The 24,173-nt window shown below is 45.5% G+C and overlaps 16 non-coding genes across 16 annotated transcripts; all 16 read left to right on the forward strand.

Annotated features, from left to right (window-relative positions):
• The first annotated feature begins 2,910 nt into the window (after window positions 1-2,910).
• On the forward strand, window positions 2,911-2,983 carry trnaa-ugc (transfer RNA alanine (anticodon UGC)). Its single transcript has one exon. It is a non-coding gene; the product is annotated as a tRNA-Ala (tRNA).
• Window positions 2,984-3,818: 835 nt separating this feature from the next.
• On the forward strand, window positions 3,819-3,891 carry trnaa-agc (transfer RNA alanine (anticodon AGC)). Its single transcript has one exon. It is a non-coding gene; the product is annotated as a tRNA-Ala (tRNA).
• Window positions 3,892-5,634: 1,743 nt separating this feature from the next.
• Window positions 5,635-5,707, forward strand: trnaa-agc (transfer RNA alanine (anticodon AGC)). Its single transcript has one exon. It is a non-coding gene; the product is annotated as a tRNA-Ala (tRNA).
• Window positions 5,708-6,542: 835 nt separating this feature from the next.
• Window positions 6,543-6,615, forward strand: trnaa-ugc (transfer RNA alanine (anticodon UGC)). Its single transcript has one exon. It is a non-coding gene; the product is annotated as a tRNA-Ala (tRNA).
• An 835-nt stretch (window positions 6,616-7,450) lies between these two features.
• On the forward strand, window positions 7,451-7,523 carry trnaa-agc (transfer RNA alanine (anticodon AGC)). Its single transcript has one exon. It is a non-coding gene; the product is annotated as a tRNA-Ala (tRNA).
• Window positions 7,524-9,266: 1,743 nt separating this feature from the next.
• On the forward strand, window positions 9,267-9,339 carry trnaa-agc (transfer RNA alanine (anticodon AGC)). Its single transcript has one exon. It is a non-coding gene; the product is annotated as a tRNA-Ala (tRNA).
• Window positions 9,340-10,174: 835 nt separating this feature from the next.
• On the forward strand, window positions 10,175-10,247 carry trnaa-agc (transfer RNA alanine (anticodon AGC)). Its single transcript has one exon. It is a non-coding gene; the product is annotated as a tRNA-Ala (tRNA).
• A 1,743-nt stretch (window positions 10,248-11,990) lies between these two features.
• On the forward strand, window positions 11,991-12,063 carry trnaa-agc (transfer RNA alanine (anticodon AGC)). Its single transcript has one exon. It is a non-coding gene; the product is annotated as a tRNA-Ala (tRNA).
• Window positions 12,064-12,898: 835 nt separating this feature from the next.
• Window positions 12,899-12,971, forward strand: trnaa-ugc (transfer RNA alanine (anticodon UGC)). The gene has a single exon. It is a non-coding gene; the product is annotated as a tRNA-Ala (tRNA).
• Window positions 12,972-14,714: 1,743 nt separating this feature from the next.
• Window positions 14,715-14,787, forward strand: trnaa-agc (transfer RNA alanine (anticodon AGC)). Its single transcript has one exon. It is a non-coding gene; the product is annotated as a tRNA-Ala (tRNA).
• An 835-nt stretch (window positions 14,788-15,622) lies between these two features.
• On the forward strand, window positions 15,623-15,695 carry trnaa-agc (transfer RNA alanine (anticodon AGC)). The gene has a single exon. It is a non-coding gene; the product is annotated as a tRNA-Ala (tRNA).
• Window positions 15,696-18,346: 2,651 nt separating this feature from the next.
• Window positions 18,347-18,419, forward strand: trnaa-ugc (transfer RNA alanine (anticodon UGC)). The gene has a single exon. It is a non-coding gene; the product is annotated as a tRNA-Ala (tRNA).
• Window positions 18,420-19,254: 835 nt separating this feature from the next.
• Window positions 19,255-19,327, forward strand: trnaa-agc (transfer RNA alanine (anticodon AGC)). Its single transcript has one exon. It is a non-coding gene; the product is annotated as a tRNA-Ala (tRNA).
• Window positions 19,328-21,070: 1,743 nt separating this feature from the next.
• On the forward strand, window positions 21,071-21,143 carry trnaa-agc (transfer RNA alanine (anticodon AGC)). Its single transcript has one exon. It is a non-coding gene; the product is annotated as a tRNA-Ala (tRNA).
• Window positions 21,144-21,978: 835 nt separating this feature from the next.
• On the forward strand, window positions 21,979-22,051 carry trnaa-agc (transfer RNA alanine (anticodon AGC)). The gene has a single exon. It is a non-coding gene; the product is annotated as a tRNA-Ala (tRNA).
• Window positions 22,052-23,794: 1,743 nt separating this feature from the next.
• On the forward strand, window positions 23,795-23,867 carry trnaa-ugc (transfer RNA alanine (anticodon UGC)). Its single transcript has one exon. It is a non-coding gene; the product is annotated as a tRNA-Ala (tRNA).
• Window positions 23,868-24,173: the final 306 nt, after the last annotated feature.

Raw genomic sequence — 24,173 nt, forward strand, 5'->3', positions numbered from 1 at the left:
CCTGAGGTAATTTTGTCCTTTTTGAATAAGTGATCAGTGCTAACCTGTGTAGACTCCAGGACTGCGGTACTGCTCATCCCAACGTTTTCCCAGAACGGCTTGGCTGAGCCGATCCACGGCCTCCTGCAGAACACTGCCGTAGGTGCGCATGGAAGTGGGTGCTTGAACAGAGTCCTTCATTCTGTCCTCGTTCCAGCGCATCAGTCCTTCCAGAAGATACGCCTGGAAATGCGAGGCGCTGGCACTGGTTCCTGATGGATAAATACATGAACACAAAAAAGTCAGGACCCCAGGTCACAGAATTATATGCCATGCTCCTCCTGTTATAACACAATTTCCATTACAACCAGACATACATTACAAAAGGAGTGTTACACTCACATCACAAGTGAGAAATAATGTAGAGGAGGCATGGAGCCAGTTCACTTATTTTACTTTTAGTTAGCAGAGCTGGGAACTGGCTGCGGTGGCCAACATCCAGCTGGGCCAAGATATCCTAGACCACGCAGGATATTTCTTGGAGCACCGCTTGCACTCCAGGTACTCAGTTGCAAGGTCATACCACCCGTCTATGTGCAGGACCTTGCGCACGGTCCTATACAGTCCGGCTGCTGTAAGGCTGTACTTTTGGCATGATGGACGCACGCAGACTAGTGGGTACCTCCACAAACAGCCCGTGTCTCCTGTTGCCTGCGCTTGAGCCTGAAGCTCTTTCTTCTTGGCGTATTTCTCCACTTCTCCAGGCAACTCTTTAATGTGCGATGTGTACTGAAGAAACAGTTGCTTATTTTCTGACAGAGGGTTTGGGAGTGCTGTTTCATTGGAAATGCTATGCAGCAAGGCTAATGCGTAGCCAAGCGAGTTCTCCAGACGCCAAATGAATCTCTGACCCTGGTATTTACCAAACTGTAGCAGACAGTGAGCCAACACCAAAAACTGGTCAGATGGAACTCCCCCATTGCTCCTGACAAAGTTGGATGCCTCCTTCAGTACCTCCTCTTTGGGTTGGGCCCTTGCAGACACTTTGTTTTCCACGCGGTTGGCCTCGCTTGTGGGTGCCATGAGGAGCCGGGCTGATGTGGCTGACTGCCGACGGAAAACTGGATACGCATGCATTTTCTGAAAGAAAGTGAACATAGGCTGTTAGCTGTAGTCATCTTCAAAACAACTATACTATACTACAATAAATGTATTACGCCATGTAATTTAATTTAATGTAATTTCTACTGATTACTTGTCTACCCTTACTCTTAAAATAGCTGGACCTGTATGGGGTAGTAGTAAATCATGTAATGATTTAACCAGCTGGCATGCATTCTATTTAAGTGTTTAAGCACATTCCTCATTGAATCGGCTAAACCATGGTCGGTTTTAAAACAAATAAACCGTTTTGAGTACATACAAATATATTTCAGTACGCAGTTTGCCTTTTTACTTTTAATCGGTTTAGTCTGATTAAACAAATGCGACAATTTCCCCCTTCCTCATACAAGTAAGCCAGATTTCAGGTGGGCAGGCTGTTTGTTTGACCATTTAACCCGTTTTCACCAGAAATGAAGCACAACAACAAATTTTAAACCGTTTGGGTTTAATATCTTTTCGTATAAGTAAGAGATTTCCTTTACAGCCACCTACGTTAATGGTAGTCAATTACCACAGGCAGGTGTATCACAAAACTTTACGAATTTTACGCTCAGCATTTTATGTAAAATCAAGAATCAGTAGCGACTACATTTCTCCGTATCATCCACCAAAAATCTCAAAGTTACATATACATTTACCTAGGAGAAATGCAAGTCCACTTACCTTGTTGAATCGCTGTGATGTTCCGATCACGAATGACAAGAGAAAGAGCGGGCAGGGCCTAAAGTAAGCCCATGGGAGGCAACCTCATTGGTCAAAAGTAAGCCCACTGGCCCAAAGTAAGCCCATGGGAGGCAACCTCATTGGTCAAAAGTAAGCCCATGTCGGACCTGATTGGCCACTGTGGGCTTACTTTGGGCTTACTTTAGCGGTAACAGTGAGACACAGTAGGCGCAAGTAAGAGGTAGTGGGATCGATGCCCACATTCTCCAAAGCCGCCAGCTTACATGCATTTTACAGAGAAAAACATTCTTGTCATCTTGCAAACCAGCCGAATCATCTGCACGTCCAGCCAAGTCAAGATCAAATTTCTGTCGCCACATTCAAAGCAGCACATCTGTGAAAACAGCCACTGTTTGGATTAAACCCACAACCTTGGCACTGTTTGCAACAATGACCAAATCAACTAACTGCACACTGCTTTTCTGCTGATATGCTCCTCTGATGAGCTCCGAAGGTGAGCTATCACAGATTCCTTTCACTTTGCTTGGCTTTATTTCTTGAATTGCCCACTGACCTCAGAATCTCCAACTCACATTTTTCAACAGGCTTGTCATAGTCCCACCATCCACTATGAAATTCTAACTCTCGCTCGAGTGCAAAGTCAGCTGAGACAGCTTTTACAAACTGAAAATATGATGCTTACCTGCTTGTATTCTTAAAGCTGCTGGTGAAAAGCAAGCTACTGTCGTGAAAAGGCACTTTTCACCACCTTCCAGCCAACTGCTCTCATTGAAAAATGAAGCAACAAATGCTTCCTGAGGCATGCCCCAAAAGTGTGAGAAGCATGCCAGGGACTCCATGTGAGGAGATTGGGTTGTTTAAGGGGCAAAACCCGTGAAGCTTACCACCTGGTATTCATGCAAATGGGAGTCAGAATACACTCCCCCAGAACAAAAGTCTGCTTCTGGGCAGTCGCTAACTTGAAAATAAACAACCAACCAACCAATGGAAACTCAGGCATGGTTCCAGAGAGCAACGAGCAGGCCAGGAAGGGCAGTTTGGGGAGCTTGCGGTAGTTAGTTGGTCAAACGCTCAAACACAGCAGGGGAATTAGCTCAAGTGGTAGAGCGCTTGCTTTGCATGTAAGAGGTAGTGGGATCGATACCCACATTCTCCAAAGCCTCCATCTTACTTGCATTTTACAGAGAAAAACATTCTTGTCATCTTGCAAACCAGCCGAATCATCTGCACTTTCAGCCAAGTCAAGATCAAATTTCTTTCGCCACATTCAAAGCAGCACATCTGTGAAAACAGCCACTGTTTGGATTAAACCCACAACCTTGGCACTGTTTGCAACAATGACCAAATCAACTAACTGCACACTGCTTTTCTGCTGATATGCTCCTCTGATGAGCTCCGAAGGTGAGCTATCACAGATTCCTTTCAGTTTGCTTGGCTTTATTTCTTGAATTGCCCACTGACCTCAGAATCTCCAACTCACATTTTTCAACAGGCTTGTCATAGTCCCACCATCCACTATGAAATTCTAACTCTCGCTCGAGTGCAAAGTCAGCTGAGACAGCTTTTACAAACTGAAAATATGATGCTTACCTGCTTGTATTCTTAAAGCTGCTGGTGAAAAGCAAGCTGCTGTCGTGAAAAGGCACTTTTCACCACCTTCCAGCCAACTGCTCTCATTGAACAATGAAGCAACAAATGCTTCCTGAGGCATGCCCCAAAAGTGTGAGAAGCATGCCAGGGACTCCATGTGAGGAGATTGCGTTGTTTTAGGGGCAAAACCCGTGAAGCTTACCACCTGGTATTCATGCAAATGGGAGTCAGAATACACTCCCCCAGAACAAAAGTCTGCTTCTGGGCAGTCGCTCACTTGAAAATAAACAACCAACCAACCAATGGAAACTCAGGCATGGTTCCAGAGAGCAACGAGCAGGCCAGGAAGGGCAGGTTGGGGAGCTTCTGGTTAGTAGTTGGACAAACGCTCAAACATAGCAGGGGAATTAGCTCAAGTGGTAGAGCGCTTGCTTAGCATGTAAGAGGTAGTGGGATCGATGCCCACATTCTCCAAAGCCTCCATCTTACTTGCATTTTACAGAGAAAAACATTCTTGTCATCTTGCAAACCAGCCGAATCATCTGCACTTTCAGCCAAGTCAAGATCAAATTTCTTTCGCCACATTCAAAGCAGCACATCTGTGAAAACAGCCACTGTTTGGATTAAACCCACAACCTTGGCACTGTTTGCAACAATGACCAAATCAACTAACTGCACACTGCTTTTCTGCTGATATGCTCCTCTGATGAGCTCCGAAGGTGAGCTGTCACAGATTCCTTTCAGTTTGCTTGGCTTTATTTCTTGAATTGCCCACTGACCTCAGAATCTCCAACTCACATTTTTCAACAGGCTTGTCATAGTCCCACCATCCACTATGAAATTCTAACTCTCGCTCGAGTGCAAAGTCAGCTGAGACAGCTTTTACAAACTGAAAATATGATGCTTACCTGCTTGTATTCTTAAAGCTGCTGGTGAAAAGCAAGCTGCTGTCGTGAAAAGGCACTTTTCACCACCTTCCAGCCAACTGCTCTCATTGAACAATGAAGCAACAAATGCTTCCTGAGGCATGCCCCAAAAGTGTGAGAAGCATGCCAGGGACTCCATGTGAGGAGATTGGGTTGTTTAAGGGGCAAAACCCGTGAAGCTTACCACCTGGTATTCATGCAAATGGGAGTCAGAATACACTCCCCCAGAACAAAAGTCTGCTTCTGGGCAGTCGCTAACTTGAAAATAAACAACCAACCAACCAATGGAAACTCAGGCATGGTTCCAGAGAGCAACGAGCAGGCCAGGAAGGGCAGTTTGGGGAGCTTGCGGTAGTTAGTTGGTCAAACGCTCAAACACAGCAGGGGAATTAGCTCAAGTGGTAGAGCGCTTGCTTTGCTTGTAAGAGGTAGTGGGATCGATGCCCACATTCTCCAAAGCCTCCATCTTACTTGCATTTTACAGAGAAAAACATTCTTGTCATCTTGCAAACCAGCCGAATCATCTGCACTTTCAGCCAAGTCAAGATCAAATTTCTTTCGCCACATTCAAAGCAGCACATCTGTGAAAACAGCCACTGTTTGGATTAAACCCACAACCTTGGCACTGTTTGCAACAATGACCAAATCAACTAACTGCACACTGCTTTTCTGCTGATATGCTCCTCTGATGAGCTCCGAAGGTGAGCTATCACAGATTCCTTTCAGTTTGCTTGGCTTTATTTCTTGAATTGCCCACTGACCTCAGAATCTCCAACTCACATTTTTCAACAGGCTTGTCATAGTCCCACCATCCACTATGAAATTCTAACTCTCGCTCGAGTGCAAAGTCAGCTGAGACAGCTTTTACAAACTGAAAATATGATGCTTACCTGCTTGTATTCTTAAAGCTGCTGGTGAAAAGCAAGCTGCTGTCGTGAAAAGGCACTTTTCACCACCTTCCAGCCAACTGCTCTCATTGAACAATGAAGCAACAAATGCTTCCTGAGGCATGCCCCAAAAGTGTGAGAAGCATGCCAGGGACTCCATGTGAGGAGATTGGGTTGTTTTAGGGGCAAAACCCGTGACGCTTACCACCTGGTATTCATGCAAATGGGAGTCAGAATACACTCCCCCAGAACAAAAGTCTGCTTCTGGGCAGTCGCTCACTTGAAAATAAACAACCAACCAACCAATGGAAACTCAGGCATGGTTCCAGAGAGCAACGAGCAGGCCAGGAAGGGCAGGTTGGGGAGCTTCTGGTTAGTAGTTGGACAAACGCTCAAACATAGCAGGGGAATTAGCTCAAGTGGTAGAGCGCTTGCTTAGCATGTAAGAGGTAGTGGGATCGATGCCCACATTCTCCAAAGCCTCCATCTTACTTGCATTTTACAGAGAAAAACATTCTTGTCATCTTGCAAACCAGCCGAATCATCTGCACTTTCAGCCAAGTCAAGATCAAATTTCTTTCGCCACATTCAAAGCAGCACATCTGTGAAAACAGCCACTGTTTGGATTAAACCCACAACCTTGGCACTGTTTGCAACAATGACCAAATCAACTAACTGCACACTGCTTTTCTGCTGATATGCTCCTCTGATGAGCTCCGAAGGTGAGCTATCACAGATTCCTTTCAGTTTGCTTGGCTTTATTTCTTGAATTGCCCACTGACCTCAGAATCTCCAACTCACATTTTTCAACAGGCTTGTCATAGTCCCACCATCCACTATGAAATTCTAACTCTCGCTCGAGTGCAAAGTCAGCTGAGACAGCTTTTACAAACTGAAAATATGATGCTTACCTGCTTGTATTCTTAAAGCTGCTGGTGAAAAGCAAGCTGCTGTCGTGAAAAGGCACTTTTCACCACCTTCCAGCCAACTGCTCTCATTGAACAATGAAGCAACAAATGCTTCCTGAGGCATGCCCCAAAAGTGTGAGAAGCATGCCAGGGACTCCATGTGAGGAGAATGGGTTGTTTAAGTGGCAAAACCCGTGAAGCTTACCACCTGGTATTCATGCAAATGGGAGTCAGAATACACTCCCCCAGAACAAAAGTCTGCTTCTGGGCAGTCGCTAACTTGAAAATAAACAACCAACCAACCAATGGAAACTCAGGCATGGTTCCAGAGAGCAACGAGCAGGCCAGGAAGGGCAGTTTGGGGAGCTTGCGGTAGTTAGTTGGTCAAACGCTCAAACATAGCAGGGGAATTAGCTCAAGTGGTAGAGCGCTTGCTTTGCATGTAAGAGGTAGTGGGATCGATGCCCACATTCTCCAAAGCCTCCATCTTACTTGCATTTTACAGAGAAAAACATTCTTGTCATCTTGCAAACCAGCCGAATCATCTGCACTTTCAGCCAAGTCAAGATCAAATTTCTTTCGCCACATTCAAAGCAGCACATCTGTGAAAACAGCCACTGTTTGGATTAAACCCACAACCTTGGCACTGTTTGCAACAATGACCAAATCAACTAACTGCACACTGCTTTTCTGCTGATATGCTCCTCTGATGAGCTCCGAAGGTGAGCTATCACAGATTCCTTTCAGTTTGCTTGGCTTTATTTCTTGAATTGCCCACTGACCTCAGAATCTCCAACTCACATTTTTCAACAGGCTTGTCATAGTCCCACCATCCACTATGAAATTCTAACTCTCGCTCGAGTGCAAAGTCAGCTGAGACAGCTTTTACAAACTGAAAATATGATGCTTACCTGCTTGTATTCTTAAAGCTGCTGGTGAAAAGCAAGCTGCTGTCGTGAAAAGGCACTTTTCACCACCTTCCAGCCAACTGCTCTCATTGAACAATGAAGCAACAAATGCTTCCTGAGGCATGCCCCAAAAGTGTGAGAAGCATGCCAGGGACTCCATGTGAGGAGATTGCGTTGTTTTAGGGGCAAAACCCGTGAAGCTTACCACCTGGTATTCATGCAAATGGGAGTCAGAATACACTCCCCCAGAACAAAAGTCTGCTTCTGGGCAGTCGCTCACTTGAAAATAAACAACCAACCAACCAATGGAAACTCAGGCATGGTTCCAGAGAGCAACGAGCAGGCCAGGAAGGGCAGGTTGGGGAGCTTCTGGTTAGTAGTTGGACAAACGCTCAAACATAGCAGGGGAATTAGCTCAAGTGGTAGAGCGCTTGCTTAGCATGTAAGAGGTAGTGGGATCGATGCCCACATTCTCCAAAGCCTCCATCTTGCTTGCATTTTACAGAGAAAAACATTCTTGTCATCTTGCAAACCAGCCGAATCATCTGCACTTTCAGCCAAGTCAAGATCAAATTTCTTTCGCCACATTCAAAGCAGCACATCTGTGAAAACAGCCACTGTTTGGATTAAACCCACAACCTTGGCACTGTTTGCAACAATGACCAAATCAACTAACTGCACACTGCTTTTCTGCTGATATGCTCCTCTGATGAGCTCCGAAGGTGAGCTGTCACAGATTCCTTTCAGTTTGCTTGGCTTTATTTCTTGAATTGCCCACTGACCTCAGAATCTCCAACTCACATTTTTCAACAGGCTTGTCATAGTCCCACCATCCACTATGAAATTCTAACTCTCGCTCGAGTGCAAAGTCAGCTGAGACAGCTTTTACAAACTGAAAATATGATGCTTACCTGCTTGTATTCTTAAAGCTGCTGGTGAAAAGCAAGCTGCTGTCGTGAAAAGACACTTTTCACCACCTTCCAGCCAACTGCTCTCATTGAACAATGAAGCAACAAATGCTTCCTGAGGCATGCCCCAAAAGTGTGAGAAGCATGCCAGGGACTCCATGTGAGGAGATTGGGTTGTTTAAGGGGCAAAACCCGTGAAGCTTACCACCTGGTATTCATGCAAATGGGAGTCAGAATACACTCCCCCAGAACAAAAGTCTGCTTCTGGGCAGTCGCTCACTTGAAAATAAACAACCAACCAACCAATGGAAACTCAGGCATGGTTCCAGAGAGCAACGAGCAGGCCAGGAAGGGCAGTTTGGGGAGCTTGCGGTAGTTAGTTGGTCAAACGCTCAAACACAGCAGGGGAATTAGCTCAAGGGGTAGAGTGCTTGCTTTGCATGTAAGAGGTAGTGGGATCGATGCCCACATTCTCCAAAGCCTCCATCTTACTTGCATTTTACAGAGAAAAACATTCTTGTCATCTTGCAAACCAGCCGAATCATCTGCACTTTCAGCCAAGTCAAGATCAAATTTCTTTCGCCACATTCAAAGCAGCACATCTGTGAAAACAGCCACTGTTTGGATTAAACCCACAACCTTGGCACTGTTTGCAACAATGACCAAATCAACTAACTGCACACTGCTTTTCTGCTGATATGCTCCTCTGATGAGCTCCGAAGGTGAGCTATCACAGATTCCTTTCAGTTTGCTTGGCTTTATTTCTTGAATTGCCCACTGACCTCAGAATCTCCAACTCACATTTTTCAACAGGCTTGTCATAGTCCCACCATCCACTATGAAATTCTAACTCTCGCTCGAGTGCAAAGTCAGCTGAGACAGCTTTTACAAACTGAAAATATGATGCTTACCTGCTTGTATTCTTAAAGCTGCTGGTGAAAAGCAAGCTGCTGTCGTGAAAAGGCACTTTTCACCACCTTCCAGCCAACTGCTCTCATTGAACAATGAAGCAACAAATGCTTCCTGAGGCATGCCCCAAAAGTGTGAGAAGCATGCCAGGGACTCCATGTGAGGAGATTGGGTTGTTTAAGGGGCAAAACCCGTGAAGCTTACCACCTGGTATTCATGCAAATGGGAGTCAGAATACACTCCCCCAGAACAAAAGTCTGCTTCTGGGCAGTCGCTCACTTGAAAATAAACAACCAACCAACCAATGGAAACTCAGGCATGGTTCCAGAGAGCAACGAGCAGGCCAGGAAGGGCAGGTTGGGGAGCTTCTGGTTAGTAGTTGGACAAACGCTCAAACATAGCAGGGGAATTAGCTCAAGTGGTAGAGCGCTTGCTTAGCATGTAAGAGGTAGTGGGATCGATGCCCACATTCTCCAAAGCCTCCATCTTACTTGCATTTTACAGAGAAAAACATTCTTGTCATCTTGCAAACCAGCCGAATCATCTGCACTTTCAGCCAAGTCAAGATCAAATTTCTTTCGCCACATTCAAAGCAGCACATATGTGAAAACAGCCACTGTTTGGATTAAACCCACAACCTTGGCACTGTTTGCAACAATGACCAAATCAACTAACTGCACATTGCTTTTCTGCTGATATGCTCCTCTGATGAGCTCCGAAGGTGAGCTATCACAGATTCCTTTCAGTTTGCTTGGCTTTATTTCTTGAATTGCCCACTGACCTCAGAATCTCCAACTCACATTTTTCAACAGGCTTGTCATAGTCCCACCATCCACTATGAAATTCTAACTCTCGCTCGAGTGCAAAGTCAGCTGAGACAGCTTTTACAAACTGAAAATATGATGCTTACCTGCTTGTATTCTTAAAGCTGCTGGTGAAAAGCAAGCTGCTGTCGTGAAAAGGCACTTTTCACCACCTTCCAGCCAACTGCTCTCATTGAACAATGAAGCAACAAATGCTTCCTGAGGCATGCCCCAAAAGTGTGAGAAGCATGCCAGGGACTCCATGTGAGGAGATTGCGTTGTTTTAGGGGCAAAACCCGTGAAGCTTACCACCTGGTATTCATGCAAATGGGAGTCAGAATACACTCCCCCAGAACAAAAGTCTGCTTCTGGGCAGTCGCTCACTTGAAAATAAACAACCAACCAACCAATGGAAACTCAGGCATGGTTCCAGAGAGCAACGAGCAGGCCAGGAAGGGCAGGTTGGGGAGCTTCTGGTTAGTAGTTGGACAAACGCTCAAACATAGCAGGGGAATTAGCTCAAGTGGTAGAGCGCTTGCTTAGCATGTAAGAGGTAGTGGGATCGATGCCCACATTCTCCAAAGCCTCCATCTTACTTGCATTTTACAGAGAAAAACATTCTTGTCATCTTGCAAACCAGCCGAATCATCTGCACTTTCAGCCAAGTCAAGATCAAATTTCTTTCGCCACATTCAAAGCAGCACATCTGTGAAAACAGCCACTGTTTGGATTAAACCCACAACCTTGGCACTGTTTGCAACAATGACCAAATCAACTAACTGCACACTGCTTTTCTGCTGATATGCTCCTCTGATGAGCTCCGAAGGTGAGCTGTCACAGATTCCTTTCAGTTTGCTTGGCTTTATTTCTTGAATTGCCCACTGACCTCAGAATCTCCAACTCACATTTTTCAACAGGCTTGTCATAGTCCCACCATCCACTATGAAATTCTAACTCTCGCTCGAGTGCAAAGTCAGCTGAGACAGCTTTTACAAACTGAAAATATGATGCTTACCTGCTTGTATTCTTAAAGCTGCTGGTGAAAAGCAAGCTGCTGTCGTGAAAAGGCACTTTTCACCACCTTCCAGCCAACTGCTCTCATTGAACAATGAAGCAACAAATGCTTCCTGAGGCATGCCCCAAAAGTGTGAGAAGCATGCCAGGGACTCCATGTGAGGAGATTGGGTTGTTTAAGGGGCAAAACCCGTGAAGCTTACCACCTGGTATTCATGCAAATGGGAGTCAGAATACACTCCCCCAGAACAAAAGTCTGCTTCTGGGCAGTCGCTAACTTGAAAATAAACAACCAACCAACCAATGGAAACTCAGGCATGGTTCCAGAGAGCAACGAGCAGGCCAGGAAGGGCAGTTTGGGGAGCTTGCGGTAGTTAGTTGGTCAAACGCTCAAACACAGCAGGGGAATTAGCTCAAGTGGTAGAGCGCTTGCTTTGCTTGTAAGAGGTAGTGGGATCGATGCCCACATTCTCCAAAGCCTCCATCTTACTTGCATTTTACAGAGAAAAACATTCTTGTCATCTTGCAAACCAGCCGAATCATCTGCACTTTCAGCCAAGTCAAGATCAAATTTCTTTCGCCACATTCAAAGCAGCACATCTGTGAAAACAGCCACTGTTTGGATTAAACCCACAACCTTGGCACTGTTTGCAACAATGACCAAATCAACTAACTGCACACTGCTTTTCTGCTGATATGCTCCTCTGATGAGCTCCGAAGGTGAGCTATCACAGATTCCTTTCAGTTTGCTTGGCTTTATTTCTTGAATTGCCCACTGACCTCAGAATCTCCAACTCACATTTTTCAACAGGCTTGTCATAGTCCCACCATCCACTATGAAATTCTAACTCTCGCTCGAGTGCAAAGTCAGCTGAGACAGCTTTTACAAACTGAAAATATGATGCTTACCTGCTTGTATTCTTAAAGCTGCTGGTGAAAAGCAAGCTGCTGTCGTGAAAAGGCACTTTTCACCACCTTCCAGCCAACTGCTCTCATTGAACAATGAAGCAACAAATGCTTCCTGAGGCATGCCCCAAAAGTGTGAGAAGCATGCCAGGGACTCCATGTGAGGAGATTGGGTTGTTTTAGGGGCAAAACCCGTGACGCTTACCACCTGGTATTCATGCAAATGGGAGTCAGAATACACTCCCCCAGAACAAAAGTCTGCTTCTGGGCAGTCGCTCACTTGAAAATAAACAACCAACCAACCAATGGAAACTCAGGCATGGTTCCAGAGAGCAACGAGCAGGCCAGGAAGGGCAGGTTGGGGAGCTTCTGGTTAGTAGTTGGACAAACGCTCAAACATAGCAGGGGAATTAGCTCAAGTGGTAGAGCGCTTGCTTAGCATGTAAGAGGTAGTGGGATCGATGCCCACATTCTCCAAAGCCTCCATCTTACTTGCATTTTACAGAGAAAAACATTCTTGTCATCTTGCAAACCAGCCGAATCATCTGCACTTTCAGCCAAGTCAAGATCAAATTTCTTTCGCCACATTCAAAGCAGCACATCTGTGAAAACAGCCACTGTTTGGATTAAACCCACAACCTTGGCACTGTTTGCAACAATGACCAAATCAACTAACTGCACACTGCTTTTCTGCTGATATGCTCCTCTGATGAGCTCCGAAGGTGAGCTATCACAGATTCCTTTCAGTTTGCTTGGCTTTATTTCTTGAATTGCCCACTGACCTCAGAATCTCCAACTCACATTTTTCAACAGGCTTGTCATAGTCCCACCATCCACTATGAAATTCTAACTCTCGCTCGAGTGCAAAGTCAGCTGAGACAGCTTTTACAAACTGAAAATATGATGCTTACCTGCTTGTATTCTTAAAGCTGCTGGTGAAAAGCAAGCTGCTGTCGTGAAAAGGCACTTTTCACCACCTTCCAGCCAACTGCTCTCATTGAACAATGAAGCAACAAATGCTTCCTGAGGCATGCCCCAAAAGTGTGAGAAGCATGCCAGGGACTCCATGTGAGGAGAATGGGTTGTTTAAGGGGCAAAACCCGTGAAGCTTACCACCTGGTATTCATGCAAATGGGAGTCAGAATACACTCCCCCAGAACAAAAGTCTGCTTCTGGGCAGTCGCTAACTTGAAAATAAACAACCAACCAACCAATGGAAACTCAGGCATGGTTCCAGAGAGCAACGAGCAGGCCAGGAAGGGCAGTTTGGGGAGCTTGCGGTAGTTAGTTGGTCAAACGCTCAAACATAGCAGGGGAATTAGCTCAAGTGGTAGAGCGCTTGCTTTGCATGTAAGAGGTAGTGGGATCGATGCCCACATTCTCCAAAGCCTCCATCTTACTTGCATTTTACAGAGAAAAACATTCTTGTCATCTTGCAAACCAGCCGAATCATCTGCACTTTCAGCCAAGTCAAGATCAAATTTCTTTCGCCACATTCAAAGCAGCACATCTGTGAAAACAGCCACTGTTTGGATTAAACCCACAACCTTGGCACTGTTTGCAACAATGACCAAATCAACTAACTGCACACTGCTTTTCTGCTGATATGCTCCTCTGATGAGCTCCGAAGGTGAGCTATCACAGATTCCTTTCAGTTTGCTTGGCTTTATTTCTTGAATTGCCCACTGACCTCAGAATCTCCAACTCACATTTTTCAACAGGCTTGTCATAGTCCCACCATCCACTATGAAATTCTAACTCTCGCTCGAGTGCAAAGTCAGCTGAGACAGCTTTTACAAACTGAAAATATGATGCTTACCTGCTTGTATTCTTAAAGCTGCTGGTGAAAAGCAAGCTGCTGTCGTGAAAAGGCACTTTTCACCACCTTCCAGCCAACTGCTCTCATTGAACAATGAAGCAACAAATGCTTCCTGAGGCATGCCCCAAAAGTGTGAGAAGCATGCCAGGGACTCCATGTGAGGAGATTGGGTTGTTTAAGGGGCAAAACCCGTGAAGCTTACCACCTGGTATTCATGCAAATGGGAGTCAGAATACACTCCCCCAGAACAAAAGTCTGCTTCTGGGCAGTCGCTCACTTGAAAATAAACAACCAACCAACCAATGGAAACTCAGGCATGGTTCCAGAGAGCAACGAGCAGGCCAGGAAGGGCAGTTTGGGGAGCTTGCGGTAGTTAGTTGGTCAAACGCTCAAACACAGCAGGGGAATTAGCTCAAGTGGTAGAGCGCTTGCTTTGCTTGTAAGAGGTAGTGGGATCGATGCCCACATTCTCCAAAGCCTCCATCTTACTTGCATTTTACAGAGAAAAACATTCTTGTCATCTTGCAAACCAGCCGAATCATCTGCACTTTCAGCCAAGTCAAGATCAAATTTCTTTCGCCACATTCAAAGCAGCACATCTGTGAAAACAGCCACTGTTTGGATTAAACCCACAACCTTGGCACTGTTTGCAACAATGACCAAATCAACTAACTGCACACTGCTTTTCTGCTGATATGCTCCTCTGATGAGCTCCGAAGGTGAGCTATCACAGATTCCTTTCAGTTTGCTTGGCTTTATTTCTTGAATTGCCCACTGACCTCAGAATCTCCAACTCACATTTTTCAACAGGCTTGTCATAGTCCCACCATCCACTATGAAATTCTAACTCTCGCTCGAGTGCAAAGTCAGCTGAGACAGCTTTTACAAACTGAAAATATGATGCTTACCTGCTTGTATTCTTAAAGCTGCTGGTGAAAAGCAAGCTGCTGTCGTGAAAAGGCACTTTTCACCACCTTCCAGCCAACTGCTCTCATTGAACAATGAAGCAACAAATGCTTCCTGAGGCATGCCCCAAAAGTGTGAGAAGCATGCCAGGGACTCCATGTGAGGAGATTGGGTTGTTTAAGGGGCAAAACCCGTGAAGCTTACCACCTGGTATTCATGCAAATGGGAGTCAGAATACACTCCCCCAGAACAAAAGTCTGCTTCTGGGCAGTCGCTCACTTGAAAATAAACAACCAACCAACCAATGGAAACTCAGGCATGGTTCCAGAGAGCAACGAGCAGGCCAGGAAGGGCAGGTTGGGGAGCTTCTGGTTAGTAGTTGGACAAACGCTCAAACATAGCAGGGGAATTAGCTCAAGTGGTAGAGCGCTTGCTTAGCATGTAAGAGGTAGTGGGATCGATGCCCACATTCTCCAAAGCCTCCATCTTACTTGCATTTTACAGAGAAAAACATTCTTGTCATCTTGCAAACCAGCCGAATCATCTGCACTTTCAGCCAAGTCAAGATCAAATTTCTTTCGCCACATTCAAAGCAGCACATATGTGAAAACAGCCACTGTTTGGATTAAACCCACAACCTTGGCACTGTTTGCAACAATGACCAAATCAACTAACTGCACATTGCTTTTCTGCTGATATGCTCCTCTGATGAGCTCCGAAGGTGAGCTATCACAGATTCCTTTCAGTTTGCTTGGCTTTATTTCTTGAATTGCCCACTGACCTCAGAATCTCCAACTCACATTTTTCAACAGGCTTGTCATAGTCCCACCATCCACTATGAAATTCTAACTCTCGCTCGAGTGCAAAGTCAGCTGAGACAGCTTTTACAAACTGAAAATATGATGCTTACCTGCTTGTATTCTTAAAGCTGCTGGTGAAAAGCAAGCTGCTGTCGTGAAAAGGCACTTTTCACCACCTTCCAGCCAACTGCTCTCATTGAACAATGAAGCAACAAATGCTTCCTGAGGCATGCCCCAAAAGTGTGAGAAGCATGCCAGGGACTCCATGTGAGGAGATTGCGTTGTTTTAGGGGCAAAACCCGTGAAGCTTACCACCTGGTATTCATGCAAATGGGAGTCAGAATACACTCCCCCAGAACAAAAGTCTGCTTCTGGGCAGTCGCTCACTTGAAAATAAACAACCAACCAACCAATGGAAACTCAGGCATGGTTCCAGAGAGCAACGAGCAGGCCAGGAAGGGCAGGTTGGGGAGCTTCTGGTTAGTAGTTGGACAAACGCTCAAACATAGCAGGGGAATTAGCTCAAGTGGTAGAGCGCTTGCTTAGCATGTAAGAGGTAGTGGGATCGATGCCCACATTCTCCAAAGCCTCCATCTTACTTGCATTTTACAGAGAAAAACATTCTTGTCATCTTGCAAACCAGCCGAATCATCTGCACTTTCAGCCAAGTCAAGATCAAATTTCTTTCGCCACATTCAAAGCAGCACATCTGTGAAAACAGCCACTGTTTGGATTAAACCCACAACCTTGGCACTGTTTGCAACAATGACCAAATCAACTAACTGCACACTGCTTTTCTGCTGATATGCTCCTCTGATGAGCTCCGAAGGTGAGCTGTCACAGATTCCTTTCAGTTTGCTTGGCTTTATTTCTTGAATTGCCCACTGACCTCAGAATCTCCAACTCACATTTTTCAACAGGCTTGTCATAGTCCCACCATCCACTATGAAATTCTAACTCTCGCTCGAGTGCAAAGTCAGCTGAGACAGCTTTTACAAACTGAAAATATGATGCTTACCTGCTTGTATTCTTAAAGCTGCTGGTGAAAAGCAAGCTGCTGTCGTGAAAAGGCACTTTTCACCACCTTCCAGCCAACTGCTCTCATTGAACAATGAAGCAACAAATGCTTCCTGAGGCATGCCCCAAAAGTGTGAGAAGCATGCCAGGGACTCCATGTGAGGAGATTGGGTTGTTTAAGGGGCAAAACCCGTGAAGCTTACCACCTGGTATTCATGCAAATGGGAGTCAGAATACACTCCCCCAGAACAAAAGTCTGCTTCTGGGCAGTCGCTAACTTGAAAATAAACAACCAACCAACCAATGGAAACTCAGGCATGGTTCCAGAGAGCAACGAGCAGGCCAGGAAGGGCAGTTTGGGGAGCTTGCGGTAGTTAGTTGGTCAAACGCTCAAACACAGCAGGGGAATTAGCTCAAGTGGTAGAGCGCTTGCTTTGCTTGTAAGAGGTAGTGGGATCGATGCCCACATTCTCCAAAGCCTCCATCTTACTTGCATTTTACAGAGAAAAACATTCTTGTCATCTTGCAAACCAGCCGAATCATCTGCACTTTCAGCCAAGTCAAGATCAAATTTCTTTCGCCACATTCAAAGCAGCACATCTGTGAAAACAGCCACTGTTTGGATTAAACCCACAACCTTGGCACTGTTTGCAACAATGACCAAATCAACTAACTGCACACTGCTTTTCTGCTGATATGCTCCTCTGATGAGCTCCGAAGGTGAGCTATCACAGATTCCTTTCAGTTTGCTTGGCTTTATTTCTTGAATTGCCCACTGACCTCAGAATCTCCAACTCACATTTTTCAACAGGCTTGTCATAGTCCCACCATCCACTATGAAATTCTAACTCTCGCTCGAGTGCAAAGTCAGCTGAGACAGCTTTTACAAACTGAAAATATGATGCTTACCTGCTTGTATTCTTAAAGCTGCTGGTGAAAAGCAAGCTGCTGTCGTGAAAAGGCACTTTTCACCACCTTCCAGCCAACTGCTCTCATTGAACAATGAAGCAACAAATGCTTCCTGAGGCATGCCCCAAAAGTGTGAGAAGCATGCCAGGGACTCCATGTGAGGAGATTGGGTTGTTTTAGGGGCAAAACCCGTGACGCTTACCACCTGGTATTCATGCAAATGGGAGTCAGAATACACTCCCCCAGAACAAAAGTCTGCTTCTGGGCAGTCGCTCACTTGAAAATAAACAACCAACCAACCAATGGAAACTCAGGCATGGTTCCAGAGAGCAACGAGCAGGCCAGGAAGGGCAGGTTGGGGAGCTTCTGGTTAGTAGTTGGACAAACGCTCAAACATAGCAGGGGAATTAGCTCAAGTGGTAGAGCGCTTGCTTAGCATGTAAGAGGTAGTGGGAACGATGCCCACATTCTCCAAAGCCTCCATCTTACTTGCATTTTACAGAGAAAAACATTCTTGTCATCTTGCAAACCAGCCGAATCATCTGCACTTTCAGCCAAGTCAAGATCAAATTTCTTTCGCCACATTCAAAGCAGCACATCTGTGAAAACAGCCACTGTTTGGATTAAACCCACAACCTTGGCACTGTTTGCAACAATGACCAAATCAACTAACTGCACACTGCTTTTCTGCTGATATGCTCCTCTGATGAGCTCCGAAGGTGAGCTATCACAGATTCCTTTCAGTTTGCTTGGCTTTATTTCTTGAATTGCCCACTGACCTCAGAATCTCCAACTCACATTTTTCAACAGGCTTGTCATAGTCCCACCATCCACTATGAAATTCTAACTCTCGCTCGAGTGCAAAGTCAGCTGAGACAGCTTTTACAAACTGAAAATATGATGCTTACCTGCTTGTATTCTTAAAGCTGCTGGTGAAAAGCAAGCTGCTGTCGTGAAAAGGCACTTTTCACCACCTTCCAGCCAACTGCTCTCATTGAACAATGAAGCAACAAATGCTTCCTGAGGCATGCCCCAAAAGTGTGAGAAGCATGCCAGGGACTCCATGTGAGGAGAATGGGTTGTTTAAGGGGCAAAACCCGTGAAGCTTACCACCTGGTATTCATGCAAATGGGAGTCAGAATACACTCCCCCAGAACAAAAGTCTGCTTCTGGGCAGTCGCTAACTTGAAAATAAACAACCAACCAACCAATGGAAACTCAGGCATGGTTCCAGAGAGCAACGAGCAGGCCAGGAAGGGCAGTTTGGGGAGCTTGCGGTAGTTAGTTGGTCAAACGCTCAAACATAGCAGGGGAATTAGCTCAAGTGGTAGAGCGCTTGCTTTGCATGTAAGAGGTAGTGGGATCGATGCCCACATTCTCCAAAGCCTCCATCTTACTTGCATTTTACAGAGAAAAACATTCTTGTCATCTTGCAAACCAGCCGAATCATCTGCACTTTCAGCCAAGTCAAGATCAAATTTCTTTCGCCACATTCAAAGCAGCACATCTGTGAAAACAGCCACTGTTTGGATTAAACCCACAACCTTGGCACTGTTTGCAACAATGACCAAATCAACTAACTGCACACTGCTTTTCTGCTGATATGCTCCTCTGATGAGCTCCGAAGGTGAGCTATCACAGATTCCTTTCAGTTTGCTTGGCTTTATTTCTTGAATTGCCCACTGACCTCAGAATCTCCAACTCACATTTTTCAACAGGCTTGTCATAGTCCCACCATCCACTATGAAATTCTAACTCTCGCTCGAGTGCAAAGTCAGCTGAGACAGCTTTTACAAACTGAAAATATGATGCTTACCTGCTTGTATTCTTAAAGCTGCTGGTGAAAAGCAAGCTGCTGTCGTGAAAAGGCACTTTTCACCACCTTCCAGCCAACTGCTCTCATTGAACAATGAAGCAACAAATGCTTCCTGAGGCATGCCCCAAAAGTGTGAGAAGCATGCCAGGGACTCCATGTGAGGAGATTGCGTTGTTTTAGGGGCAAAACCCGTGAAGCTTACCACCTGGTATTCATGCAAATGGGAGTCAGAATACACTCCCCCAGAACAAAAGTCTGCTTCTGGGCAGTCGCTCACTTGAAAATAAACAACCAACCAACCAATGGAAACTCAGGCATGGTTCCAGAGAGCAACGAGCAGGCCAGGAAGGGCAGGTTGGGGAGCTTCTGGTTAGTAGTTGGACAAACGCTCAAACATAGCAGGGGAATTAGCTCAAGTGGTAGAGCGCTTGCTTAGCATGTAAGAGGTAGTGGGATCGATGCCCACATTCTCCAAAGCCTCCATCTTGCTTGCATTTTACAGAGAAAAACATTCTTGTCATCTTGCAAACCAGCCGAATCATCTGCACTTTCAGCCAAGTCAAGATCAAATTTCTTTCGCCACATTCAAAGCAGCACATCTGTGAAAACAGCCACTGTTTGGATTAAACCCACAACCTTGGCACTGTTTGCAACAATGACCAAATCAACTAACTGCACACTGCTTTTCTGCTGATATGCTCCTCTGATGAGCTCCGAAGGTGAGCTGTCACAGATTCCTTTCAGTTTGCTTGGCTTTATTTCTTGAATTGCCCACTGACCTCAGAATCTCCAACTCACATTTTTCAACAGGCTTGTCATAGTCCCACCATCCACTATGAAATTCTAACTCTCGCTCGAGTGCAAAGTCAGCTGAGACAGCTTTTACAAACTGAAAATATGATGCTTACCTGCTTGTATTCTTAAAGCTGCTGGTGAAAAGCAAGCTGCTGTCGTGAAAAGACACTTTTCACCACCTTCCAGCCAACTGCTCTCATTGAACAATGAAGCAACAAATGCTTCCTGAGGCATGCCCCAAAAGTGTGAGAAGCATGCCAGGGACTCCATGTGAGGAGATTGGGTTGTTTAAGGGGCAAAACCCGTGAAGCTTACCACCTGGTATTCATGCAAATGGGAGTCAGAATACACTCCCCCAGAACAAAAGTCTGCTTCTGGGCAGTCGCTCACTTGAAAATAAACAACCAACCAACCAATGGAAACTCAGGCATGGTTCCAGAGAGCAACGAGCAGGCCAGGAAGGGCAGTTTGGGGAGCTTGCGGTAGTTAGTTGGTCAAACGCTCAAACACAGCAGGGGAATTAGCTCAAGTGGTAGAGTGCTTGCTTTGCATGTAAGAGGTAGTGGGATCGATGCCCACATTCTCCAAAGCCTCCATCTTACTTGCATTTTACAGAGAAAAACATTCTTGTCATCTTGCAAACCAGCCGAATCATCTGCACTTTCAGCCAAGTCAAGATCAAATTTCTTTCGCCACATTCAAAGCAGCACATCTGTGAAAACAGCCACTGTTTGGATTAAACCCACAACCTTGGCACTGTTTGCAACAATGACCAAATCAACTAACTGCACACTGCTTTTCTGCTGATATGCTCCTCTGATGAGCTCCGAAGGTGAGCTATCACAGATTCCTTTCAGTTTGCTTGGCTTTATTTCTTGAATTGCCCACTGACCTCAGAATCTCCAACTCACATTTTTCAACAGGCTTGTCATAGTCCCACCATCCACTATGAAATTCTAACTCTCGCTCGAGTGCAAAGTCAGCTGAGACAGCTTTTACAAACTGAAAATATGATGCTTACCTGCTTGTATTCTTAAAGCTGCTGGTGAAAAGCAAGCTGCTGTCGTGAAAAGGCACTTTTCACCACCTTCCAGCCAACTGCTCTCATTGAACAATGAAGCAACAAATGCTTCCTGAGGCATGCCCCAAAAGTGTGAGAAGCATGCCAGGGACTCCATGTGAGGAGATTGGGTTGTTTAAGGGGCAAAACCCGTGAAGCTTACCACCTGGTATTCATGCAAATGGGAGTCAGAATACACTCCCCCAGAACAAAAGTCTGCTTCTGGGCAGTCGCTAACTTGAAAATAAACAACCAACCAACCAATGGAAACTCAGGCATGGTTCCAGAGAGCAACGAGCAGGCCAGGAAGGGCAGTTTGGGGAGCTTGCGGTAGTTAGTTGGTCAAACGCTCAAACACAGCAGGGGAATTAGCTCAAGTGGTAGAGCGCTTGCTTAGCATGTAAGAGGTAGTGGGATCGATGCCCACATTCTCCAAAGCCTCCATCTTACTTGCATTTTACAGAGAAAAACATTCTTGTCATCTTGCAAACCAGCCGAATCATCTGCACTTTCAGCCAAGTCAAGATCAAATTTCTTTCGCCACATTCAAAGCAGCACATCTGTGAAAACAGCCACTGTTTGGATTAAACCCACAACCTTGGCACTGTTTGCAACAATGACCAAATCAACTAACTGCACACTGCTTTTCTGCTGATATGCTCCTCTGATGAGCTCCGAAGGTGAGCTATCACAGATTCCTTTCAGTTTGCTTGGCTTTATTTCTTGAATTGCCCACTGACCTCAGAATCTCCAACTCACATTTTTCAACAGGCTTGTCATAGTCCCACCATCCACTATGAAATTCTAACTCTCGCTCGAGTGCAAAGTCAGCTGAGACAGCTTTTACAAACTGAAAATATGATGCTTACCTGCTTGTATTCTTAAAGCTGCTGGTGAAAAGCAAGCTGCTGTCGTGAAAAGGCACTTTTCACCACCTTCCAGCCAACTGCTCTCATTGAACAATGAAGCAACAAATGCTTCCTGAGGCATGCCCCAAAAGTGTGAGAAGCATGCCAGGGACTCCATGTGAGGAGATTGGGTTGTTTTAGGGGCAAAACCCGTGACGCTTACCACCTGGTATTCATGCAAATGGGAGTCAGAATACACTCCCCCAGAACAAAAGTCTGCTTCTGGGCAGTCGCTCACTTGAAAATAAACAACCAACCAACCAATGGAAACTCAGGCATGGTTCCAGAGAGCAACGAGCAGGCCAGGAAGGGCAGGTTGGGGAGCTTCTGGTTAGTAGTTGGACAAACGCTCAAACATAGCAGGGGAATTAGCTCAAGTGGTAGAGCGCTTGCTTAGCATGTAAGAGGTAGTGGGATCGATGCCCACATTCTCCAAAGCCTCCATCTTACTTGCATTTTACAGAGAAAAACATTCTTGTCATCTTGCAAACCAGCCGAATCATCTGCACTTTCAGCCAAGTCAAGATCAAATTTCTTTCGCCACATTCAAAGCAGCACATCTGTGAAAACAGCCACTGTTTGGATTAAACCCACAACCTTGGCACTGTTTGCAACAATGACCAAATCAACTAACTGCACACTGCTTTTCTGCTGATATGCTCCTCTGATGAGCTCCGAAGGTGAGCTATCACAGATTCCTTTCAGTTTGCTTGGCTTTATTTCTTGAATTGCCCACTGACCTCAGAATCTCCAACTCACATTTTTCAACAGGCTTGTCATAGTCCCACCATCCACTATGAAATTCTAACTCTCGCTCGAGTGCAAAGTCAGCTGAGACAGCTTTTACAAACTGAAAATATGATGCTTACCTGCTTGTATTCTTAAAGCTGCTGGTGAAAAGCAAGCTGCTGTCGTGAAAAGACACTTTTCACCACCTTCCAGCCAACTGCTCTCATTGAACAATGAAGCAACAAATGCTTCCTGAGGCATGCCCCAAAAGTGTGAGAAGCATGCCAGGGACTCCATGTGAGGAGATTGGGTTGTTTAAGGGGCAAAACCCGTGAAGCTTACCACCTGGTATTCATGCAAATGGGAGTCAGAATACACTCCCCCAGAACAAAAGTCTGCTTCTGGGCAGTCGCTAACTTGAAAATAAACAACCAACCAACCAATGGAAACTCAGGCATGGTTCCAGAGAGCAACGAGCAGGCCAGGAAGGGCAGTTTGGGGAGCTTGCGGTAGTTAGTTGGTCAAACGCTCAAACACAGCAGGGGAATTAGCTCAAGTGGTAGAGTGCTTGCTTTGCATGTAAGAGGTAGTGGGATCGATGCCCACATTCTCCAAAGCCTCCATCTTACTTGCATTTTACAGAGAAAAACATTCTTGTCATCTTGCAAACCAGCCGAATCATCTGCACTTTCAGCCAAGTCAAGATCAAATTTCTTTCGCCACATTCAAAGCAGCACATCTGTGAAAACAGCCACTGTTTGGATTAAACCCACAACCTTGGCACTGTTTGCAACAATGACCAAATCAACTAACTGCACACTGCTTTTCTGCTGATATGCTCCTCTGATGAGCTCCGAAGGTGAGCTATCACAGATTCCTTTCAGTTTGCTTGGCTTTATTTCTTGAATTGCCCACTGACCTCAGAATCTCCAACTCACATTTTTCAACAGGCTTGTCATAGTCCCACCATCCACTATGAAATTCTAACTCTCGCTCGAGTGCAAAGTCAGCTGAGACAGCTTTTACAAACTGAAAATATGATGCTTACCTGCTTGTATTCTTAAAGCTGCTGGTGAAAAGCAAGCTGCTGTTGTGAAAAGGCACTTTTCACCACCTTCCAGCCAACTGCTCTCATTGAACAATGAAGCAACAAATGCTTCCTGAGGCATGCCCCAAAAGTGTGAGAAGCATGCCAGGGACTCCATGTGAGGAGATTGGGTTGTTTTAGGGGCAAAACCCGTGACGCTTACCACCTGGTATTCATGCAAATGGGAGTCAGAATACACTCCCCCAGAACAAAAGTCTGCTTCTGGGCAGTCGCTCACTTGAAAATAAACAACCAACCAACCAATGGAAACTCAGGCATGGTTCCAGAGAGCAACGAGCAGGCCAGGAAGGGCAGGTTGGGGAGCTTCTGGTTAGTAGTTGGACAAACTCTCAAACATAGCAGGGGAATTAGCTCAAGTGGTAGAGCGCTTGCTTTGCATGTAAGAGGTAGTGGGATCGATGCCCACATTCTCCAAAGCCTCCATCTTACTTGCATTTTACAGAGAAAAACATTCTTGTCATCTTGCAAACCAGCCGAATCATCTGCACTTTCAGCCAAGTCAAGATCAAATTTCTTTCGCCACATTCAAAGCAGCACATCTGTGAAAACAGCCACTGTTTGGATTAAACCCACAACCTTGGCACTGTTTGCAACAATGACCAAATCAACTAACTGCACACTGCTTTTCTGCTGATATGCTCCTCTGATGAGCTCCGAAGGTGAGCTATCACAGATTCCTTTCAGTTTGCTTGGCTTTATTTCTTGAATTGCCCACTGACC

Source organism: Neoarius graeffei, chromosome 1 (assembly GCF_027579695.1).
Source record: "Neoarius graeffei isolate fNeoGra1 chromosome 1, fNeoGra1.pri, whole genome shotgun sequence".
Lineage (NCBI taxonomy): Eukaryota > Metazoa > Chordata > Actinopteri > Siluriformes > Ariidae > Neoarius > Neoarius graeffei.